The sequence below is a fragment of the Erigeron canadensis genome, chromosome 3, assembly GCF_010389155.1.
Source record: "Erigeron canadensis isolate Cc75 chromosome 3, C_canadensis_v1, whole genome shotgun sequence".
NCBI classification, from domain to species: Eukaryota; Viridiplantae; Streptophyta; class Magnoliopsida; order Asterales; family Asteraceae; genus Erigeron; species Erigeron canadensis.
In genome coordinates this window covers 15,307,329-15,333,696 of record NC_057763.1, presented here as the reverse complement: position 1 = coordinate 15,333,696, position 26,368 = coordinate 15,307,329, and the positions used below count along the sequence as shown (strand labels likewise).

General features: G+C 35.5%; 3 long non-coding RNA genes across 3 annotated transcripts; all 3 read right to left on the bottom strand.

Moving 5' to 3' along the window:
- Positions 1–3,820: 3,820 nt before the first annotated feature.
- On the bottom strand, positions 3,821–5,661 carry LOC122590841. The gene is made up of 3 exons (XR_006322616.1): positions 5,561–5,661; positions 4,843–4,910; positions 3,821–3,853 (listed from the first exon to the last, which is right to left on the bottom strand). It is a non-coding gene; the product is annotated as an uncharacterized LOC122590841 (long non-coding RNA).
- An 8,141-nt stretch (positions 5,662–13,802) lies between these two features.
- On the bottom strand, positions 13,803–14,700 carry LOC122590921. The gene is made up of 2 exons (XR_006322632.1): positions 14,661–14,700; positions 13,803–13,930 (listed from the first exon to the last, which is right to left on the bottom strand). It is a non-coding gene; the product is annotated as an uncharacterized LOC122590921 (long non-coding RNA).
- Positions 14,701–24,420: 9,720 nt separating this feature from the next.
- On the bottom strand, positions 24,421–25,320 carry LOC122590895. The gene is made up of 2 exons (XR_006322623.1): positions 25,281–25,320; positions 24,421–24,548 (listed from the first exon to the last, which is right to left on the bottom strand). It is a non-coding gene; the product is annotated as an uncharacterized LOC122590895 (long non-coding RNA).
- Positions 25,321–26,368: the final 1,048 nt, after the last annotated feature.

The following is a 26,368-nucleotide window of genomic DNA, read 5'->3' as shown; positions in this document are numbered from 1 at the left end:
TAATCTGGATGTGACCAGTTTAAATTGATTGTGTACCAGGTTAACTGGAATTAAGTATTAAGGTGACAGAATATTAATACACTGCAATAATATAAATGATGAGTATATAAACTGGTGAGACAATATGTAATTTTCAAGTGTATTTTATTTATTACTTGTTAAAATAAAATACAAGGTTGTTGCGGAACCAAGATAATACAAGAATGTAAATATCCTAACAACCCATGAATTACAATTGATCTAAACTTGGAAATTCTCCTAAACAATCGAAACACTTAGAGTTGTGAAATGTTCCTTTTTGCGATTGAGAGAATACTGCACAAGTTCACCAATATTGCAGAATATATGTATTTGCAAAGTTGTTGAAAATGCTTGTGCAAGGACCTCTATTTATAGTCGAAGATTGAGCATGGGGATCTCAACTTCGACGTACAGATATGGTTGACAGCACACAAAAGTATTGTTAAAATAATCCTTTGTGTGGGTTAAATAAAGTAAGACAAAAGGTTACTTTATTCAACCACTCTACATCTTTGTATCTTTATCCAAAGACAATATCATTGTCCGGTTAAAAGGATGTAGAGTAAAAAGGTCCTCCTCGTAATCAGTGTAAAGCTTTGTAAGAGCATTTACACTGGAGGATTCTCCAGTTGATTAATCTGGTAGATTGTCAGTTGGGCTTCGCTGCCATTGCCAATCTCTATCTTCCATTTGTTGTCTTTGACTTCAACTGGAAGGTCTTCAGATTCTAGTCTTCTGATCTCAACTGGAGGAAGTCATCAGTTGCTAAACCTGTACAATGCAACTGGACTTCTAATATTTCGGACAATTCCTCATGCTCTCCAAATGTCACTGGAGAGCTCCAGTTTAGCTTAAACTGGACCTAACATATATCTTGAATAATCATCAACAATAACCAGTTTAGCTAATGAATTTGGAGATTTCTTGGGTTAATGAGAAGCTCGTTTAATCTTCCCAACAGCACAAGAAGGACACATATGCTCACTTTCATACTTATAGTCTGGCAAGCCTTCAACAAGATGCTTGTTGACCAAAGTATTGATGGAAGGAAAGTTTAGGTGAGAAAGCCTTCTACGCCACAACGAAGAATTCTTTGATGTAGCCTTCGAAATGAGACAAATATTATCCGTTGGTTGGTTATCATCGAGATTAACGGTAAAAAGGTTATCATCGCAGTCGCCACACAAAATGTCAACTCCATCTAGAGTTTGAACTTTGCAAAGAGATTGTCGAAAAAGAACTTGAAGATTGTTGTCACAGAATTGTCCAACACTGAACAAGTTATGACTTAATCCTTCAACATAGTGAACTTTCTTAATGACAATTCCATTGCGTTCAATATCACCATAGCCTAGGATAGGAGCGAAATTGTTGTTACCAAATCAAACAGTTCCCATGAATCATTCGATAAAGTTCTTGAGCAATGCTTTATTTCCAGTCATGTGTTTTGAACATCTGGAATCGAGCATCCAAACACAGATGGTTATTTCCTGCAATCAAAGAAATTTAACCGACTTTAGGTACCCACTTGAAGACGGGTCCTTTGTAGTTAGTTAAAACAGGCAGGGTATATAACTTAGGATATGCATACAAACATGCTTTAGTATCAATATAGGCATTAACAAACACATTATCAACAAGCACATTTGAATAAAACCAACGAACATTAACACATGAATCAAAAGTAACATGTCTACCACCATTCAAACCATACACACGAGAATTAACATTGTTTACAACATCACAAGGCTTAGCCTTGGCACCATTAACGTTGTTTTTCAAAAAGGATTTAAAAGATAAATTGTTTGACACATCAGAAACAAGCTTCTTCTTTCTACCCGCTTTTCTCCTTTGTCTTTTCTTCCTTTTATCAACTTTAGTGATCTTAGGTACTAAAGACTTAGCTACCCATTTAGACTCACTAACCAAGCTATTTCCACCTGTTGGATTGACACTAAGAAGATTAGAACGAGAGTTTTGAAGCACCTTTATCTTTTTAGACTCTTTTGAAGGTGCAGAAACTTCTTGTTTCTTAGGTTTATCATGAGAAAACCAGCCATATCTATCCCTATACCTAGTTGCACCATTTGAAGCATCCCTTGTTAGCAAAACTAAGCTAGATTTAGATACTTTAGGTAATGAACTAGATGAAGAAACATTTGAGTTGATTTTCAGAAGTTTCTCTTTGTTGTATTTGATTTTGGGAATGGTCTCAACTTGTTTGGTTTGGACATGCTTTTCAGAGGTAGGAGACTTTGTTTTTAACTTATTGGTTCTTGGTTTCTTGACAGTCTTTGGTTCAGTCTTGACAAGTTTTGGAATGACTTGTTTCTTAGAATAATGTGAAGTTGGATATTTGGAAAACAATTTTAGAGATTCCTCTTTTGATTCAACTTTGATTTTGGTAGATTCAATCTTTTTCTCAGTTTCAGAATCAAAAGCATATTCTCCCTCCATGAATTTATCAAAATCATCTTTTGTGAAAGGTTCAACTGGAGATATTTTTGAAAAATCAAGAATCTTGGTATCCAACTTTACATTATTGGTAGTCTCAGGAATTAGATCAACTTGAACTGACACATCTTTGGCTTCACAAGAATTTAGAGTAGAAGTATCAACACCTATAATAGCACTAAGCTTAGGGTGAACATCTAACTCTTCAAAAGAATCACAAGTGAAAAACCTAAAGTAGTACCATATCAAAACTAAACTATGTGCAAGTTTGTCATTAGATAAATCAGATTGCACATAATCATCAGCTATAGTAGCAGCAGTTTGACATGAACACTTAAGAGAATCAGTCAAGATTTGGGTGGAGGAATCAGTAGATGAAACACAAGTAGTCTGAGTGGAATGGTCTACTTCAGCACTTAGATAAGTTTGAGTAGAAATATTCACACAAACTTTCTTGGTGTCTACATCAATTAGTTCATTCTCTGAACTTTGATTTTGAGACTTGAGATGATCAATGATTTGTTGTTGAGAATTCACCTTTTGTTGTAAACCTTCTTTTTTTTTTTCTAAAAATGTGGATGGAACATACATTTTAGTAGGTTTAGGTGAAATGCCAATTGACTCCTGGTTTTGAAAATTTGATGCTATTTCTTCTAATTTGAAAATTGAAGATTTTTTAAAAGTACATGAAGCATTTATAACATCATAGTTGACCAAAAATTCAATTTGAGGTATTTTCTCAACATCATCAGTCTCAAATTCGTCATCCAGTGGACGAATAAATTGTTGTACCATACCAAGGCAAAGAAATTTTTCATCATACAGAGGTTCAATTTGGTCTTTTGCCTTTTGTAGTGGTGTGATATTCTCAAATCCCAACCCATGAAGAAGTTCCGATTTGTCAATTTTCGACTTGTTGAAATAGGCGGTAAAATCCACAAAAGGGTTTTGTTCAACTTTATATAACTTCTTTTTATAGAAAAGTATATTCTTTTTGAATTCCTCAATTTGGTTTTTAAGATTTTCAATCTCAACACCTTTCAAAAAACAAGTATGATTTAAATCAGATATCTTTCTTTCTAGGTCAACATTGTTTGGTTTGGATTCTTGAAGCTTTTTATTAAGAATATCAACATCCATGTAACACCCCTAACTTATAGAACGTATAAAATGATATCAAAAGGAAACTTAAAGGACAAAAGGGACATTAATCTTATTCAAAATCAAACGAAAGTCAAACCAAAGTCAAGGTAACAAAATATTCAAAAGTACTTATAATCCAACATAAAGAACTAAAGCTTGCGAAACTCTAAGGCCAGAGGTGCTAAGTCCAATTCATTCTACGCTCTTCGCTCGTTCCCAATGCCCCCTTGATCACCTGCCGTATAAGAAAGAAAAAGGAATACGGCTGAGCAATAGCTTAGTGACGGATATGACAAGAGCTGAAGTATAATATTAAAAGCAGAGACGTAAATCAAAGACAAATTTATTACCTTAACAAACTTATTTCAAATCAAAGTACAAATATGTATAATTCCACCATATATCATACGTCAAATACATATATCAAATATAAAACCAAGTTTCATAAAATAATGCACATAAGAGTCAAACAAATAAGGGTCGAATGAATTCATAGGGTAGCTACTCCACTAATCCTTCATTTATGGTGCGAAACGCCTCGTCCGACACTACGATAAGCGCCCACCGTCAAACAAATATTACCTAGGACCGATCCATACACCTCCTATCAAATATAATATAATGAGCTCGAACCACACCGGGTTATCAAAAGGAGACGTCGTAGAACAAATCAAATACACCGCTACGGACGGTGCCACGTCATCGGTGTCACGATAACGCGCCCATGGGACCTCTATGGATAGGTTACCCTTACATGCATATCTTAAGAAACCGTTTTGACCACTTATATATATATAAAAATATCGAATAAGTTTTTAAGAAACAAATGAATTTTTGGACAATTAGAATAAAAATATTGTAAGACATTTTAGTATAAACATAAAATCACATCTCTATCACTCCATAATATGCGACAGTATTATTTTCGTTAATTGAGGGACATATATGAGTGTACGCATTAGGGAACACTCATGCGAATCACCGCATCAAATGTGACACCCAAACGCAACTCTTTCGGGACTATTATCAAATTGGGTTTCAAGAGATGGTTTTGACACACTTAATATATATCAAAAATATTATAATTTTCGAATCAACAAATATATTCAAAGGTTAACAAACAAATAATATATCAAATCCATACAAATTTCACAAAATGTAAATGAAGTTTTGAGAGGAAAGATTTTACCGAAAGGAACCTAATACCACCTAGAATATCCGTACCTTATCGCCGATCACAAATATTGCCAAAATGAGAGAATCACCGATGGAATATGATCACCTATCCAAATCTAACAAATACGAAAGTATAAGCACAAAATATATTCAAATAGGGAGTATGTAATATCCATTATATTTTGCGAGTTCCATGTGATAATTGTTTGTGTTACTGCAATTCCTTTATACGTAACTTTCATTTTATCAATATTATTTTTATGACTATTATTCTTTTTAGACTAGACTACATATTACACTTATATTAATTTTGTGAGCCAAACTATGATTCAATCTTTCTGTCCATTTAAAATTAAAATGAGCCTACTTTAATTATAATTAGACGTGTGTACCATTGCCACCGAAACCAATTTTGAGACATATTTGTTAATCTTGATAGTTATCTTTGTTTTATGAACAACGATAGATCCTTTATATGACAAAACTCTATACAAAATATTACTAAATTTTATCATTATAATGAGACTCAATTTTATAAAGTAGTTTAATAAACATCAGTTAATTAATTACTAAAACAAACAACGAATTTTGTCAGAAACATAAAAATACAAATATGGTACAATAGCTTATTATAACAATTTATTTTAAAAGAAATTTGTTAGAACACTTTATTAAAATAAATAACCATAACAAAATAAGAAATATGTATATAAAATATCAAATATAAAATATAAAATATAACATATACAATATATAAAAGGCTTACCAATGAAGAGAGGTTTGGAACTTGTACAGTGTAAATTTCTCGCAACTTCACCCAAATATTATATCGACCGTGACCACACACGCACGCATACAAGAAGCTGGAAAAACTAGGATTTCTTTTAATTCCTAGAAACCTTGTTCTATGTAGACTACTAGACCAAACAACCCAATATAATATCCCTTTCAAAATAACAAACCCCAAACTTAAATTATTTTGTTTCCATCATATAGACCCATTCGCAAGATCAATATTAAATATGTGTTCTAGTAGTTGTAAAGAAAAGCAGAGTATCGATACAAAGCAGTGTAACAGTTTTGGAGGATAACTAGTATTATTATTATGTGTTGTATATGAGGTTATTTTTTTTTTAGCTTTCTCACATGGGGTCTAGCCTTTTATCTATTTTATTTTCCTTTCTTAACCGTAAATTCTAGGATATCAAAAGCCATGTATTTTAATTCCCCTTAATTGTCAGTGCACTACAACCAAAATTCATAAAAACTAGTGATACATTAACAGCCCAACCGACTTAGATGCTATTAGCTTTTATTTTATTTTTATCATCATGATTTGATTTAGGGGTATTAATATTTCCAATTTTATATCTTTCTTTTTAAGTCACGTACATGACTAGTAAACACTCAACTCATAGTTAGTTACTCTATTTCTTTTTTTATGACTTAGGATAAAATTAATTATATGTAACTTACGATAATTATCTCTTCCAATTATAATTGTTTTAGTTATAATGTTTTAAGTTTTTTATAGGATATTACAATCCATTTGTCTAGCATTTGCTCGAAGCCACTCATTGGTCTTTTGAATTTCAAGATCTTGATTGGCTTTTTCAAGATCATGAATGGTCTTTTCAAGATTGTGATATTTATGTAATAACTTAGAATCAGGAGAGGCATTCAACTCACATTCTTTAACCAACATTTGATCTTTTTGTATTTTTGAAAATCTTGTTTAATAGTATCATAATCAAAAAGTAATTTTTAATATTCTTCAAAGAGTTTTGAAAATTCACTTTTAGAGAATGAAATACTATTTTTCAACTTTTTATTTTTGTTGGTTAAAGACGTGATATGAGTTGTAAAATTTGATAAAGCTAAATCAAACGACTCTTTATCTTTAACTATTGAAAAAATAGAGTGTAGATTTACCTCATCATCTGGGTATTCATCATCAGTGCTTTCAGCCTCAAAAGCTTTGTCCTTGGCCAACCTCGCCATGAAGCACACATTTGCAGAGAGATCTTCATCTTCATCATCTGAGAGCAACAGCCATTTGTCATCTTCAGCAAGCAATGCATGACCGGCTTCCACTTGCTTTGCCAATAACATCTTCTACTTGTAGTACTCATAGTTCCGCTTATGAGGTTGCTTGCATTCAATTGCAAAATGACCAGGATTTCCACAATTGTAGCACTTTTTGTCAGAGACTTTACCCTTCTCAACAACTTGTTTGTCATAACCTTCAACTTTCTTTTCCACATGCTTGGATCCACTTGATTCACCTTGACCATTATTCTTTGAATGATAGTGTTCCTTCTTGGGAAATGCACTTATGGAAGAAGTGTAGAGATTGTTGTTAGTTGGCCCCGCTTTGTAGTACTTTTCATGAAGTGCTTGGTAACTGCGGCAAGAGCTTGATATAATTCGTCAGATACACCATCTCTTGGAGCCAACATATCATCTCCCTCCTCATCAGACGAAGAAACAACTACCATTTGCCTTTTAAAAGCTTCAGAAACCTTCTTTTCAACAATTAATGCCAAAGGATCAGAAGATACAACTTCTTGCATTTTGTTCGATGAAGCTTTGTTTAGGACTTGATGTTCATTGAGTTTGAAGGATTCATGAAGATTATGGATGGAGAACTTGGCCAGATTTTGATGTTGCTTAATCTAAGTTCCATAATCTTCCCACTCAGGACCAAGAGCTTTGATGAATTTGATGTTTAACTCAATCTCTGATTTCTTAACATTGTTCTTCCTAAGTTCATTTATGACATTGCGGAATCTACAGTAGACAGCCTCTAGAGATTCATTTGGCAATTTGCTGAAGTTGTCAAACTCAGTCAACACATTTGTCAATCTAATTGTTGAAGTTAGGTCAGATCCTTCCATTTGTCTTGCCACCTCATCCCATATCTCCTTGGCTGTATCATAAGAATCAACAGAACCATAGATTTCATCTGGCAGTGCTTTGTATAAGCATGATCTAGCTCTGTTATCTGCAGCTGTTCGATCTTTTTGTTCAGCATTCAAAAGATCAAGAGTGAGTATTGCACCAGCGGTGGGATGGCGATGAACTGCAAGTCCATTAAGAATGGAATTTTTAAGAAGGTGACCATTTGGTTGACATTCCACATAATCCATGAATCTTTTCTTCCATAGTCCATAAGAACCACGGTAGAGAACTAGAGGTCTTGTGTCAGAACCTAATGCCAAAGCTTCACGAGAAGCCATTTGAAAGAGATTTGATTTGAAACTTGGAATGAAATAAAAGTTGGAAAATTCAGGAAATGAAATAATCTTGATGAAGATCATCCTAGGAAAAGATGTTTTGGAAGATCGTCCTAGAAGAAGATGTGGTATGGAATTTGAGACGATTCAAGGAAGATCGTCTTGAAGAACCTTGGTTGAAATTTGATTAAGTATTAAATGAAAAGTGAAATTGAATGATGATTTTGTCTTTTGGAATTAGAAACTGAAACTGAATGAAAGTGATTGAGAATTAAGATTTGAAACTGAAAAAAAATGAAAATGAAACGATCTTGTGGAAAATCGTCTTGGAAATTTGAAGAAGAAAATGAAACGGTCTTTATTAAGATCGTCTTAGGGGACTGGAAAATTTTCTAAGTATTCTTGAAAAATTTTGACAGAATTTTGTTTTGAATTGGAAGGAATTAATTTGAGCAAAACCAATCAATAATGATCGATTACCCAGGAAGTGTGTGATTCCCAATCACAGCAACTTCAAACAATCAACCACAACAACTCAACAATCAACAGACACTGAGACGATCTTGGTCAAGATCGTCCTAGAGTAAGGTAACTGAGACGATCTTGGCAAGATCGTCTTAGTTTTCTGCCAATAGTTTTCAAAGTATTAACTTTGATTTTGACCAAAACCAATCCAAAAAGGATTAGTTAGCCACAACCAACACTTTCCAACACTCAACACTTGCTAGAACGATCTTGTGAGGATCGTCCTACAAGCCACAACACAAAGCGTATGAATGAATGAAAATTCAAACACTAAGACGATTTGCAGAGGATCGTCCTAGTGAGAATCGTTCTTGGATCGTCTTCTTCATCAAACCAGTATGAACAAACTCCATTAATAACTTTTAAAGCTTCGATATCTTTCGATTTACTTGGAGTTAGAACCTGAAACCACTTGCAAAACGTTTGTAATTACGTCCGCAACAAATCCTTGAACAAAATTCAGCTAAAAACACAACAAAATCAAATCCTGAAATTTGAGTGCCAAAAACTCAAAATTCAATTTCGAGTTCTAGATCGAATTGGAACTTGAAACTTGACAGGATTAAGTTTAAAACTATCAGGAATCTAATGGTGAACAAAAATGATGATTTTATTTGATTTTTCTGGTGAAAAATGATGAAACAGTGACGGTATGAAATTGGATGAAAATTGAGATCAAAATCAGTTATGGATCGATATCAAAGTGATGTTTTGCTCCGATACCACATGTAATAACACGATTTCTGCTATTTATTCGATCTCAACAATGGCGGTTCAAGTTTGTGTGTTCTTGGTGTGTTTAGTGTGTGTGATTTTCTAGAGAGAGAGAGAGAGAGAGACGATCTGAATAAGTTGTATGTAAAAATGAATTAAAGGCTTATGATTTCTAAGGAGTTGAGGGTATTTATAGTCTAAATCTAAAATTAAGCTAGTTGACACTCCTAGTCCCTCAACCTTAGAAATCATTTCACCATGTCTTAACAACAATAACATCCACTAATTTAAATTACAATTTATCACTATTATTGGATTTCTAACAGGGGCCCGAGCCTCCGGTTGTCGAGCTCTTGAAGCTGAAGCCTCAATTGCAGCAGCAGCAGCCCTCTGCATATCACGTTGTCTTTTGGTAGCCATCTACAAAAATAAACAAGAACATAAGGCTACGAAAATAATTTGACAACATAACAATTGTTTAACTCAAACCATTATCACATTCTATCCAATTCATTAAACTCATAACAATCCATCTTACTCCACAAAAATATATTCCATAAATTAATCACATAAATCATCTAATTAAAATCATTCTTTAATTAATAGAACAAAAATCTTAATTTCGACAAAATCAATTTAAGTGATTTATCATATAAAATAATATCATCATCACAACCCTTAATTCAACAACCTAATCTTCCCCCACACTTAAATTAAATAATGGGGATGAAACAACTAGTGTAACAACCCTCAAATTTCGAGTAGGATAATTTACTTGGACTTTATCCCTAGAGATTTATTAAGAGAATCGACCTTTTAGACATTCAAAGCATAGTGATAATTGCCCTATGGTATGGTGAGAGGCCTTAGAAATACCATAGATGACTAGCTATCTTAGAAATGCTATAACCAATAACTATAATCAATCAAGCCGATCTCAAGCTACATATATTAGTTCTAATTGAGCTTGACAAAATGCCAATGAATCAAAAATTTTATTTCAAGAAGTTAAGTTATATAAATAATAAGGTAAGACTCACAAGTTGTGATAACAATCATAAATCTTAGGAAATGTCCAACAATCTAAATCACCAAGCTAATTGAAGTACATTTGAATATAGAAATATAATGACCATCTTACAATACATACTTATAAACTATTGTGTACATAAAATGAGTTTAAATAATAATGAGCATATATACGTCTAACATGAGTAACGGTTTATAATAAAGAACGAAGTAACAAATTAAAATACAAACGTACATGCATATGTATATACACGGCATGCATACTTACATACAAACACAACTTAACAAAGATATATACAAGCACTTAACTAAATTTACATCCATCCATACAAATATATTTATAAACTTAGGAAAAACAACTACAAAATTAAAAATACAAAGTTATATCCATACATACACTTCATACATCAAAAAAATTCAAAATCCCCTCCAAAACACTACCCCAAACCGGCCTCCCCCTTCCCAAAACAACTCAACCAATCAAAATTTAACTAGTCTCTTTATTCTTACACTTCCAATGCATGCTACACCCATACTTCACTCCAACTCACACTTTACACTCCCTAAACACTCCAACACTTCCCAATACACTTAATCTCTTATTTCTCTCTCATTTTTCTCTCAAAAATCTGCACATTATCATCTTCCTCTCTTCATCATTTTTGGTTCAAAGAAACCAACAAAAAGGCAAGAAAAATCAATCTAAAGTTATAGTAATAATAAGGGTTTTTAAAGGATTAAACAAGGGTTGATTCAAGATACTTTTAAGGGTTATTTTAAGCTTGGAATAAGGGTTATATAGACCATAAAGGCCACGAAATTTCTGCCCAAATTCATCTCCAAAACCGAGTGCAAGAAGGGTATAAATCTTCACCTCTTTGTTTAATCTATCTTGTTCTGTATATACTAAAAGATCTTTATCAAAGACCATGTTTTTCTTTGATTTTCTTCTTGAAAATACACTTGATGAAGGCAAGTTGATAGAATCTTCTTCCTCATGCTCATGCATGTTGAAATCTAGAAGAAAGATTCAAGGATTCAACTAGTTTAAGACCCAAAGGTGTTGTCATAGATTAAATAGATTTTAAAGTGATTCTTCCTTTGAAATATGGTCATATTTTGATATATTTTGATGAATATATTTCTGGAGTTTTTCATAAAAATATGTTTTTAAGTTGTTGAATTGAAGATGGATAAAGATTTGTTGTTAAAATGATGAGATGATTACATGCATGCTTAGACTTGCACTAGTTTAATTTGGTTTTGATATGGGACTTGAGATGGATCTTTTAAGGATGATTGATGAACTTGAAAATGATTAAAATCTGTATATTTGATGTTAAGAAATACAAAATAAAGTAATAATTTTGTTAGTGGGAATCTAGAGGTTAAAGCAAGCAAACAAAACCATTGGTGGGATGCATTAACCAATAAACATTCTGACAGAATATGTCTTCTGTCTTGTAACGAATAAACTGAACATTTGAGGACATTTTCAAGAAAAACTATCAAAATAAAAGTTGTAGAAAAATGAGTTAGGATTAACCTCCAACTGGAATTACTCAAACATACTAAACCAAACGAAAGATATGATTTTTCTACTGAAACTGGTCAAAACTGTAATTTTGTATGAATATTTTATAAACTTTAACAATTTTAATCTCCTAATCCATAAAGTTTCAGGAGGTCATACTTGGTGGAAAGTAATTTCAATGTGTTTTGAACTTAAAATAAAATCATGGGATTTTTCTAACAATCTGAACATCAAGAACTTTTATAAAACTTCTGATGTCGCAAGCAGTGCCCATTCGGGACAGTTTGTGTTTGGATAATTTTTACGGACACCAAACATCATCTAAAAATTCACCAAAAATTTACAAAAATACTAGATACATATAAGTCACTGTGTAAAAATCATGAAGGTCCAAATAATTCGTCTTGACCCCAAAATAGTAGCTAACATTTCTTAAAAATGAAGTATAAAACAGAAAATTTGTAAGTAATCTTATAAATGGCATAATGGGCTATGTAATGAACTAAGAACCATAATGGGCTAACCCGGCCCAAATAATGAACCCATAAGGAACACAAATCAGTAGGCCCACTTGGCCCAATAAGCCTTATAGCCCAATAACCACTATGACCCATTATGCACCTAACCCAAATAAGGTAAAGCCCAATAACTAATGTAAGCCCAAAACATTTAAAATTCCATGACACCTAAGGCCCAATTGATAATGGCCCATAGCACTTAAACGAATTTCATGAGATAAGTGTAATCAAAATAAAACAAAGATAATTAAGTGAGATAGGCATAAGTAATTACGTTAACCAAGCTATATACTGATATCACAAATGCTAATTCGCGCTAAAATCGGTTACATAACAAATGATGAATAAGGATAACATAACTTAATATGATATTTCTATATGATAACCTAATATATCAAGTGAAACCGCAAATGAAGCCAAGTTGCCAAAAATCTAACAACTTATAACTACACATGTAATGAAAGTAACCCTTTACACCATCAATCTCTACAACCAAAACGATGTGAGTGTTACCAATATACTTGGACCCCACAATTGATAGCAACATAATGAAAATGGCATTTCTAAGTGATGGCTTAAGATAGGAACTTACGTATATTAGTCCTATCGTAGGGATAGTCTTGGCTTGAAAATGATGGAGGAACATAATGGATATATGGTCAAGGAAGCTATAGATGGGAAGTACCCATTTTGGATAGATGAGTATAATATGCGGCATATCAAAGTGAGTCATAGCCCCCTTTCAAACTCTTTTATGTGTTTTACTTTCGGGGTGAAAAGCATGATAAATGAAACTACTTTTTATATATGCAATGTTTCTTGAAAGAGAGTTTGTTATATGAAATGATTCTTGATATATGAGTATGAAATGATAATAAAGGATTTATGTGATGAGCTTGAGTTCTGTCAAACCGCGGCGTTCGGTACACTACAATTTACTCCGAAAGTGGAGGCCTGTAGTTAGTTAGTTGCGCAACTAGGTTTCGTCCGCCCACCCAAAGCGTACCGTTGGAAGGTTGGTTGCCTTCGTGACAACCTCCACTTCTAGTCTGGCCCCCGGGTGTTCTAACTACCTAAAGATAATCGGGTGTCTCCATGGCACGACCCATTATCATTATTGTCATTATTACTACGGCACTCGATTGACAGCTTGTGCTATGAATTGAATTATTGGATTGTAATCGGACTTGAATAAAATGGTAGTAGTAGTGGCTCAAGCATTTACTCATCAAAATTATGTAAATTATGCCCTTGTGGCTAAGTGAAAGGGATATTAATATTGTTGATAATTGGAAATTGTTTGGACATACGGATTGAGTATCGTCTGTAACACCCCGACTAAGGCGGAAACACGAGATGCCACAGAACGACATGGTACAAAAGATTTAAATATAAAACATCAACTCAAGTTTTCAAATGACATTCAAAATCCAAAAGATTACAAATTAAAGATGACGTCCAAATCCATTACACAACCAAATTCATAATTAAAATGATTAAATGTTTGCAATACTCGTCCAACCATACAAGCATATTAGAGTCCAAAAGGGTGGTCCACGCTACGCACCTAAATCTTTAACCTGAAAAGCATGAAGAAGAAGAAGTGTCAACTACGAGAGTTGAGTGAGTTCATAGGTTTTTAACTAACAACATAAAGTGTATATATATATCCATCATAACCAAAAATTTGAGAGTCACCAAAATTTCCATGTATACCTCCAATGTCGCATTTGGAAAGCGTATGTTCCACTTACTATAATCAACGTAGTAAAATTTCTATCATATAACCACGAGGGTATAATTCAATCAACCTTGATGAGTAAATGCTTGAGCCACTACTACTACCATTTTTTTCGAAGTCCAATAATAAATAGATAAATCTTGCACGAGCTGTCAATCAAGTGCCGTAACAATAATAATAAAAAGGGGTCGTGCCATGGAGACGACCTAAGTAAGGTAGCTAGAACACCCGTGGTCGGACTGGAAGTGGAGGTTGTCACAAAGACAACCAACCTTCCACCGTTACACAATTGGGTGGGTGGACGAAACCTAGTTGCGCAACTAACTAACTACAGGCCTCCATAATCGGAGTAAATAGTAGTGAACCGAAGAAAGCGGTTTGACAGAACTCAAGCTCATCATATAAATCATTTATCATAATGAACATACGAAACAATTTCATTTCATAATCATAATATCAAGAATCATTTCATATATTTGTAATAATAAAAGCAATTTAGCTTATATATCATGCTTTTCACCCCGATAGTTAAAACACATAAAATAGTTTGAAAGGGGGCTATGACTCACTTGAATTGAGAGTGAAAGAGGGCTGATCAAAAGTGAGATCTCCGGCTAGTGGTGTCTTTCCTCAAGCAAGCCTAAACCATGGTATTCGAAATATGCACAACGTAAGTGTGTGTCGCATGACTAGTAAACTAGATCATGAGATGTATGCTAGTAGACTTGCCCAACTTTGGTTGTCGTTTAAATTATGGAATTCAATTACATTATGTTGTTCGCCTCATTTGGTTGGAAGACATTTGGTAGTAAAGGTCATTCATACGATTTTGTTCGGTTATTGGAATTTCGGTAGTTTAACTTTGTATTATATATATTTTCCATTGCATGCTTTGTTTAATACCCATATTTGACATTTGTGTTCTCATAATATTAATGTTAATATATGTTACTGATTTATAATTATTTCTTTAATTTAATATTATTTAATTAATTTATTTACTTATTTTATTGGTTTATTAATTAAACAATTCCTTATAATTATTTTTAAGTCCTTAAATTACCTCTAAAATTCATAGATAATTATAGATGGATTATCTACTGATTTTCAAGCCTTTTTATTTGTAACATTGTGATTCTTATATTTATTTGTGCCTTATTTCTATTTATTTAATCATAATGATTAATTAGTGACTTTTACTTAATAATTTACTTTTAAATTGTATAGTTCTTGTTCCCTTGCTTGTAGTTATTTTTCCCCAGTAGGTTTTGGTCACTTTTATCATTGGTTAAGTGGCTTTGATCAGATTCATGGTTTATATAGTTTATTTATTAATTTATATACCTCTTAATTACCATTTTAATTCATTAAATCATAGAAATCCTTACAAATCACCACAAGATTTTTAGTCCAAAAATTCCAGCCCTTTTTAGGCACCTTTTATCAATAAAAATCTGTAACCATTCAACCTCTCTTGTGTCTTGCTTAAATTGAGGATTTTATAATTGAAAATCGTTTACCGAAATAGTGATTTTAGCCTCATTTCTTAGGCTATTAAGGTACTTCAAAATGGATTTTCATCCTAAATTCAACATTCACAGTAAGTTCATCATATTTTGGTGGTTCAAGTCGTGATGGTGGTGGTGGTGTGATATGTGCAATTTAGTGCTTTCGGTTAGTGATTATTTGACCCGAAAAGACGGTTTTTGAGCTTATTCTTGCCATGCATCAAATGAATTGAGTTTTATACTTTTAATATGTCATATTTCCAGTATGTTCATCACATTTTCATGGTCATAAAGTTATGGTGCATGTGTGTGCTCAAAATGCATTTTAACAAGCTTTCGGTTTTCGATTTCAAGCATATTTTAACTTGTTTTGACCCAAGCTTTATATAATTGATATTTTGTGAATTTTTCCAGAATATTTGCATGACTTTTAACCTATTTTTCAGTTGACACAAGTCTAGCTTCACCTCATAGTCCAAACAACCATCCAACTTTCTTAAATCTAGCATGCATGTAATCATCTCATCATTTTTAACAACAAATCTTTATCCAACAACAATCCATCAACATAAAAATGTATTTTTATGAAATTTTCCAGAAATATACATAAACATTATATAAAATATGTTCATCTTTTTATATAAAAAGTTACTTTACAACTAATCAACACATATCCACCTTTTTGATGCTAACTTTCATAGATCCAACACTTTATCAATAAAATCTATATTTTTATAAATATTTCCAGAAATATTAACTTCATAATATGTATGAATATATCCATCTTTCAAAGGAAAAATCATATCAAAAGCTATATAATATATAACTACACTTTTGGGTCTTTAACTAGTTGAATCCTTGGATCTTTCTTCATGGATTCAACATGCATGAGCATGGAAAGAAGGATCCTATCAACTTTGCCCTCACCAAGTGTATATTCAAGAGAAACATGAAGAAAACATGGACTTTTGATAAAACCTTTTTAATATGAACTAGAATAAGATTAATCTAACAAAGAGATGAAGATATATACCCTTGAAGAACACTTTGAGATGAAGAAAAGATGGCAGAAAATCGTGGCCTTTCTTGAACCAAATAACCCTTGATTCAACCTTATATTAACCCTTAAACCTTAGCTTAACACCACCCTTGCTTAATCTAATCTAAACCCTTATTATTAACAAGTTTTTAGATGAGTTTAGCTTTGTTCTTCCTTTGTTTTGTGGCTGCCGAAATCAAGAAGAAGAGAGGGAGGAGAGGAGAGTTTTTGAGAGAGAAAATAAAGTTGGTGTGTGTAGAAAGTGAAGAGTGTGTTTTGTGTGAGTTTCAAGGGGGAGTTGGAAGGAGTAATATTCAAAATGTGGAGTGTGAGAGGGGGGAAAGGGGCCGGCCATGGGGGGGGGGAAATATTGAAGAGTTTTTATTTTTTTTTTGTATAAAATTAGTGTATAAGTATAAGTGTAAGTATATGTAAATTTTGTATTTGTTTTGTAGGTGTTTAGTTAGTTAAATGTAAGTATTTTGTTTTAGTTAGGAATATGTATATATGTGTATAAGTCATGTATATTTATGTGTATGGATATATTTTTGTATTTTTAGTTGATTACATAGGTCATTGGTTGTAGATTTGTATTAATTTTTAAGCTTATATGCTTACTTATTAAGTTTTCGACGCTTTTACGTACATAATTCTTCCAATTATATTTTTAGTTGAAAATTTTTATTTATCATGATCATATCTTCTTGATTTGGTTTTATTTTTGATTTGTTGGGCATTCCATAGGAATTTTTGATTGGTATCTCAATTTGGGAGTCTTAAGTTGTTATTATCGTATCGATTGATCACCTCTAAAAATTTTCGTTCCGAGGTATTTTCGTTAGGAAATTCTTATACATATTATTAGCTTTAGATTACTAATTTGGGGCATTACCTACTAGCTTCAAGTATAACTATGGCTTGCGGGAACATAGATAACCTAACTAGCACATATATAATATTAAAAGTACGGTTGTTACATCCTTACCCCCTTAGAAGAATTCCGTCCCGGAATTTGAGTTTGCTTAGGGAGTAAGTGCGGATATTTCTCACGTATGAAGTCCTCGCGCTCCCATGTAAATTCGGGTCCGCGCTTTGTATCCCATCTGACTTTAACTATAGGGATCTTGCTCCTCTTAAGGCGTTTCTCATCGCGGTCAAGAACTTCTATTGGCTCCTCGCGAAATTGGAGCTTATCTTCCACTCGTAGTTCCTCGAGTGGAACTACTTTCGAATCATCCGCCACGCATTTCTTTAAATTTGACACATGGAAAGTGTCATGAACATCTCCCACTTCTTGGGGTAATTTCAACTTATAGGCCACGGGGCCTATTCTAGCCACAATTTCAAATGGCCCAATGTATCGAGGACTTAACTTTCCTCTCTTACCAAATCTCACTGTTCCTTTCCATGGCGACACCTTTAGGAGCACTTTGTCGCCGACTTCAAATTCTAGGGGCTTCCTTCTTTGATCCGCATAACTCTTTTGCCGATCTCTGGCGGCTTTAAGCTTTTCTTTAATGATAGCTACTTTGTCCGTTGTTTCTTGGACAAAATCGACGGTAGCTAGACTTCTTTCGCCCGTCTCTATCCAACACATCGGAGACCTACACTTGCGTCCATATAAAGCTTCAAACGGTGCACATTGTATGCTAGAGTGATAGCTATTATTGTATGTAAATTCAGCATAAGGCAAGTGCTCATCCCAGCTTCCATTAAATTCTAATGCACAGGCTCTTAACATATCCTCCAACGTTTGTATTGTTCGCTCACTTTGTCCATCCGTTTGAGGGTGGTAAGCCGTGCTTAATGCTAGTGTTGTGCCCATAGCTTCTTGCACGTGACCCCAAAAACGTGAGGTAAATCTACCATCCCGATCGGATATTATGGACAAAGGCACGCCATGTAGTGTTACAATCTTCTCGACGTACAAGCGAGCTAGGCGCTCGGTGTTCCAATCTTCTTTGATGGGGATGAAATGGGCTGATTTCGTAAGACGATCAACAATCACCCATATAGCATCATGACCTTTCTTTGTTCGAGGCAATTTTGTCACTAGGTCCATTGCTATTTGCTCCCACTTCCATTCGGGAATCTCTGGCTGCTTTAAAAGACCAGATGGCTTTTGGTGCTCAGCTTTGACCATCGCACAAGTCATGCATCGGCTCACATATCGGGCTACGTCCCCTTTCATTCCAGGCCACCAAAAATCCTTTCTTAGGCCTTGATACATCTTATCCGCGCCTGGGTGAATTGAATATTTCGTATTGTGAGCCTCATTCATAAGTACATCCCTTAAACCATTTACCTTCGGTACCCAAGCTCTTCCCTTGAAGTATAAGATTCCTTCATCATCCTTGTCAAACCTCATTTCCATACCGCACAAGGCTTCATCCTTAATGTTCTTCCCTTCAAAGGCCTTTGCTTGGTCTCCTAAGAAACGATCTCTTAGAGACATTCTTACTTGTAAGTAGCTGATTCTTGCCCTTGGCACCTTAGTATTCACCTTCCTACTAAGTGCATCGGCAACGACGTTTGCCTTCCCCGGATGGTACTTGATTTCACATTCATAGTCATTCAGCAGCTCCATCCATCTCCTTTGCCTCATATTCAACATCTTTTGATCAAAGATGTGTTGCAAGCTTTTGTGGTCGGTGAATATGGTGCATTTAGTGCCATAGAGATAATGTCGCCATATCTTCAAGGCGAATACTACGGCTCCTAACTCCAGATCGTGTGTCGAATAATTTTTCTCATGTGGCTTCAATTGTCTAGACGCGTAGGCAATGACCTTGTCTCTTTGCATAAGCACGCATCCAAGTCCTTTATTCGACGCATCACAATATACCACAAATCCTTCCATTCCATCCGGCAACGCTAGTATGGGTGCTTCACACAACATGTTCTTAAGCGTTTGGAACGCTTGCTCTTGATCTTCACCCCATATGAATTCTCTTGACTTTTGGGTCAATTGGGTCAGAGGTACCGCAATTTTAGAGAATCCTTGGATGAATCTTCGATAATAACCTGCCAATCCTAGGAAGCTACGCACTTCCGTTGGCGTCTTTGGTGCCTCCCACTTCTTAATCGCCTCTATCTTAGATGGGTCGACGTGAATTCCTTTTTCGTCTACGAGATGTCCAAGGAATTGAACTTGGCGGAGCCAAAATTCACACTTAGAAAACTTAGCATACAACTTCTCGTCTCTAAGTAATTGCAATATTATTCTTAAATGCTTCTCATGTTCATCCTTACTACGAGAATATATCAAAATATCATCAATGAATACTATGACGAATTTGTCCAAGTATGGCCTACAAATTCGGTTCATTAGATCCATGAAAACGGCGGGCGCATTTGTGAGACCAAATGGCATCACCAGAAACTCGTAATGCCCATAGCGCGTTCTGAAAGCCGTTTTAGGTACATCTTCTTCTCGTACCCTCAACTGATGATAGCCGGATCTAAGATCGATTTTCGAGAAATGCGACGCTCCTTGAAGTTGATCGAACAAATCGTCTATTCGTGGCAGCGGATACCTATTCTTGATCGTCAGCTTATTCAACTCCCTATAGTCTATGCACATCCTCAGAGATCCATCTTTCTTTTTGACAAAAAGAATTGGAGCACCCCATGGCGAAGAACTAGGTTGGATTAAGCCTTTATCAAGCAATTCTTGCAATTGCTCAGAAAGTTCTCGCATCTCGGAGGGCGCTAACCTGTACGGTGCTTTAGCTACGGGGGCTGCCCCGGGAACTAAATCAATCATAAACTCCACCTGCCTCGTGGGTGGGAGTCCAGGTAGTTCGTCAGGGAACACATCTAGAAAGTCCCTAACCACCATGACCTTATGAGGGTCCTTACTTTTTACTTGCTTATCCACTACTTGTGCCAAGTATGTGTGATATTCCTTACGTAAATATTTCCTTACTTTCATAGATGACACTATCTTGGTTTGGACCCCCGCCCTATGGCCTTGTATTATAAGCACCTCATCATTATCTAAGGGAATTTTAATGACCTTTTCATGGCAAAGTATTTCTGCACGCATCTTAGACAACCAATCCATTCCTACTATCACATCAAAACTTCCTATCTCAATGGGAATCAAGTCTATACTATAATCCTCCTCGTCTAAAGTCAACATACAATCAAAAATAATTTCCTTGGCCTTATACTCGTTTCCATTAGCATATTCGATATAGTAAGTTTCATCAAGCTCACTAGGTTTCTTACCAATCATTTCCTTAAATTCAAAAGAAATAAAACTTCTTTCGGCTCCAGAATCAAATAGCATAGAGGCATAAACATTATTTAATGGAAACGTACCTACGATGACATTTGGGTCATCACGTGCCTCATTCGCACCCATGGCATACACGCGTCCTCTAGCTTGACCTCCTTGGTTCCCACGATTCTGGTTGGCATTGATTCCTTGATTCCCATTGTTTGCTTGATTTCCTCCATTACCTCGGTTCACTTGATTCCCATTATTGCCTCGGTTTGCTTGGTTCCCACGATTTCCAACATTCCTATAGTTGCCACGGTTTCCATTTCCATTCCCTCGATTGCCTTGAGCTCGTCCCAACCTAGGACAAGCATTCCTCCAATGCTCCGTGCTTCCACATTCATGACAAGTTCCCCGGTTTCCTCCAACTCTTGTTCCCCTACGGCAAGTGGCAGCAAGGTGTCCAAATGAGCGGCAAATCGAGCATAGCCTACATTCCCCCTGATGGGTGTTGCCACATCGGTTACATCTTTGTGCCGCACCATTGGTGATTCCATAATTCCTTACAATCTTTTGCCTTTTATCAGGCCCATTCCCCTTACGATCACCAAATCGGCTTCCTCCTCCTTGCCTTGAACTTGACTCGCCTCGCGAGTATTTCCCAGTCCTGACCAAGTCATTAACCAATCTTGTTGACAAACTTATTGCTTCTTCCAGTGTGGTGGGGTTTGCTGCCGTGACCATCAATCTTACTTCCGGTACCAATCCGTAAATATACCTCTCAACTTTCTTGGCTTCAGTAGTCACCATATCAGGTACCAGCACACACAACTCGTGAAAACGAATCGCATATGTCTCTAACTCCATTCCTTTCATGGCATGGTTCCAAAACTCAATTTCCAGCTTTTGGACGGCAGGTCTAGGGCAATACTCCCTTTTCAATTCCTCCTTGAGCTGCTCCCAGGTCAAAGCATTCATCGTGGCGGCACCCCTCGTGGTGACTTGGAGGTTCCACCATGTGAGTGCCCTCCCCTGGAGCTTACTTGCCGCAAACTTGACGCGGTCGGCTGGCGCACAATCAATGATATTTAGGATTGCCTCCATGCTTTGAAACCAAGTAAGTAACCCAACGGGACCCTCCGTCCCATAGAACTCTTTGGGGTTGCAAGACGTAAAAGTCTTGTAAGCATTTCGGTCAGTGGCGTTTCCTCCACCTTCTTGCCTTCTTGCCAAGTTGATGGTAGCAGTCACGTTCTCAGCGATTTGAGTGGCAATGTTTGGCATGGCAGCATTGATTTGTTGAGATATGAGAGTCGCCAACTCAGCCCTTCGTTGAGCTTCTTCCTCTTGGCGTCTAGCCTCAGCGCTTGTCTCTTCAACGGTCCTTCGTGGTGCCATGTCTCTACAAAGGAGAACATAGTTTAGTCATTTGTATAAAGGATTATGTGACATGGACCCGACTCACAACTTCCGATCTCACACGTGTTCGTTTAGGTTACTTAGTGTAATAAGGCCACGTTTGTATGCATAGGTATACCTATATATTCCTAAATTCATTTTCCTTCCTTTAATCACAACCTACTTATCATTATGAATTACAAGTGGTTGGGTAAGCTTAAAGCATGTCCATCTTGTTTTTGGGCCTTTTGACAGATTTTTCCAGAATCTGTATACGAACTTGAAGCTCAAAAATGTGACCCAAGATGGACGAACTGGGCAAAACTCATAAAATATAAAATGTAGCCCCATGAGTTAGATTTCATCTCCAATTGGAATCAGGTCAAAAGACCAAATAGAACTCCAGATATGGCCGTTTTACCAAAAGTGGTCAGAACTGATTTCCTGCTGTAACTTTTCACTTTGTAACAAGTATAACCATAACACACATAGATTAACACATCATATAAAAGCAAAAAGGCATCAAGCTTCCATTCCAATGATTCAGCATCAGTTTACAAAATTGCCATAAGCCCACAAACAAGTGATCGTAGTCACACAATCACAAACAAGTTCAAGGAAATCACAACAAAGTACAAATAATTGTCTACCGAATAAGTTCATGAACAAAACATCCTTAGGGTCATTTCCTAAGCACAAGAACTACCACAATGGAACACACCGCTGCAAGAATACATCCCATTATGAATATCACTTCATAAATCCGGCGCACTCCATCTATTACCATGCCGGTATCTTCTCCCATTCGCCTCATGGCTCCCAAGGTTCTTTCCATCATGACTTCTTGATGTCGAACCCTCACTCGGGCATCCCTTAGCCCACCGGCTATGTCCCACACTCGTTCCCTTTCCTCCCGAGTCATACCCATGGGATGTGGAGGGGGTATTCCATAGACAGGACGGTGGGGGTTTTCTCCTAGTCTTGGCCCAAGGTGATAAGGATGATCGCGGGGGAGGCGTGGATGGAAGTATGGGTCGTGAGTTGGGAAGCGTCCATCGCTTACATTCATGGCCGCATTTTGTCTCGGCGGTGTGGGAGCTCTAGGGGCTGATGGTGGCCGTGGTGGAGTAGGCAAACGACGTACCGGTTGGCTAGAAGCAACGCTTCTAGCACCACCACCATTTGATGGGTCTTCCGTGGGCTCGGACTCCTCCTCCTCCTCTCGTTGTGGGGGCTGTTGGGAGTCCATTGTGGGCTCCGTCTCCTCGCTTTCTTCTTGTTCTTGTCGCCTCTCCCTGACCATGTCCACGAATGCATAAATGTCCCTTACTTGATTGGAGTTTCTTGAGGCTTCACTCCTTTGCGACATAATATTCCTACACAAGTCACATAAAGCATAAGATGACGACTCCACTTGACGCTTAGACGACCATTTGCAACCGACTTGACCATTGACGACCCATGTGACCATTTGCGGACAGCAAGACGACTTGACGGACCGAGACGACCTTAATCATTTGACGACAACCAACCAATTCGACCTACGACTCACAAGCTTGACAACCGAACAACATTATGAACATCCACCACCGACGTACCCAACAATAATTAGTAAGACTATCAACGACCAACTCGACACTCATGACCCACACGACCATTTAGAATCAACGAAATGACTAGAATTTAACTTGTGCATTATGTCTAAATAGGCAAAGTAATGCTAGCCAAGTGGGGGTATTAACTAAGGGTTCTAATAAGTAATGCAACCATTGGATTTGGTTATGTATCTTTTGCACCAAGAATCGTTTTAAAGCTTTATTTTCAAAAGACTCCTTTTTGAATATTCCTTAAACAACTATTTCGATCATTCCATATTAAATTTTTAATTAGGCATAGTTGATCAGGCTATGCATAAGTAAAACAAGAATACTTTATGATCAACTCAATTGTTTAAGAAATATTCGACTCGTTTTGAAAATACGTAGGTTATAGCAAAAATTCTCTATAACCTTGGCTCTTGATACCATTTTTCTGTAACACCCCGACTAAGGCGGAAACACGAGATGCCACAGAACGACATGGTACAAAAGATTTAAATATAAAACATCAACTCAAGTTTTCAAATGACATTCAAAATCCAAAAGATTACAAATTAAAGATGACGTCCAAATCCATTACACAACCAAATTCATAATTAAAATGATTAAATGTTTGCAATACTCGTCCAACCATACAAGCATATTAGAGTCCAAAAGGGTGGTCCACGCTACGCACCTAAATCTTTAACCTGAAAAGCATGAAGAAGAAGAAGTGTCAACTACGAGAGTTGAGTGAGTTCATAGGTTTTTAACTAACAACATAAAGTGTATATATATATATCCATCATAACCAAAAATTTGAGAGTCACCAAAATTTCCATGTATACCTCCAATGTCGCATTTGGAAAGCGTATGTTCCACTTACTATAATCAACGTAGTAAAATTTCTATCATATAACCACGAGGGTATAATTCAATCAACCTTGATGAGTAAATGCTTGAGCCACTACTACTACCATTTTTTTCGAAGTCCAATAATAAATAGATAAATCTTGCACGAGCTGTCAATCAAGTGCCGTAACAATAATAATAAAAAGGGGTCGTGCCATGGAGACGACCTAAGTAAGGTAGCTAGAACACCCGTGGTCGGACTGGAAGTGGAGGTTGTCACAAAGACAACCAACCTTCCACCGTTACACAATTGGGTGGGTGGACGAAACCTAGTTGCGCAACTAACTAACTACAGGCCTCCATAATCGGAGTAAATAGTAGTGAACCGAAGAAAGCGGTTTGACAGAACTCAAGCTCATCATATAAATCATTTATCATAATGAACATACGAAACAATTTCATTTCATAATCATAATATCAAGAATCATTTCATATATTTGTAATAATAAAAGCAATTTAGCTTATATATCATGCTTTTCACCCCGATAGTTAAAACACATAAAATAGTTTGAAAGGGGGCTATGACTCACTTGAATTGAGAGTGAAAGAGGGCTGATCAAAAGTGAGATCTCCGGCTAGTGGTGTCTTTCCTCAAGCAAGCCTAAACCATGGTATTCGAAATATGCACAACGTAAGTGTGTGTCGCATGACTAGTAAACTAGATCATGAGATGTATGCTAGTAGACTTGCCCAACTTTGGTTGTCGTTTAAATTATGGAATTCAATTACATTATGTTGTTCGCCTCATTTGGTTGGAAGACATTTGGTAGTAAAGGTCATTCATACGATTTTGTTCGGTTATTGGAATTTCGGTAGTTTAACTTTGTATTATATATATTTTCCATTGCATGCTTTGTTTAATACCCATATTTGACATTTGTGTTCTCATAATATTAATGTTAATATATGTTACTGATTTATAATTATTTCTTTAATTTAATATTATTTAATTAATTTATTTACTTATTTTATTGGTTTATTAATTAAACAATTCCTTATAATTATTTTTAAGTCCTTAAATTACCTCTAAAATTCATAGATAATTATAGATGGATTATCTACTGATTTTCAAGCCTTTTTATTTGTAACATTGTGATTCTTATATTTATTTGTGCCTTATTTCTATTTATTTAATCATAATGATTAATTAGTGACTTTTACTTAATAATTTACTTTTAAATTGTATAGTTCTTGTTCCCTTGCTTGTAGTTATTTTTCCCCAGTAGGTTTTGGTCACTTTTATCATTGGTTAAGTGGCTTTGATCAGATTCATGGTTTATATAGTTTATTTATTAATTTATATACCTCTTAATTACCATTTTAATTCATTAAATCATAGAAATCCTTACAAATCACCACAAGATTTTTAGTCCAAAAATTCCAGCCTTTTTAGGCACCTTTTATCAATAAAAATCTGTAACCATTCAACCTCTCTTGTGTCTTGCTTAAATTGAGGATTTTATAATTGAAAATCGTTTACCGAAATAGTGATTTTAGCCTCATTTCTTAGGCTATTAAGGTACTTCAAAATGGATTTTCATCCTAAATTCAACATTCACAGTAAGTTCATCATATTTTGGTGGTTCAAGTCGTGATGGTGGTGGTGGTGTGATATGTG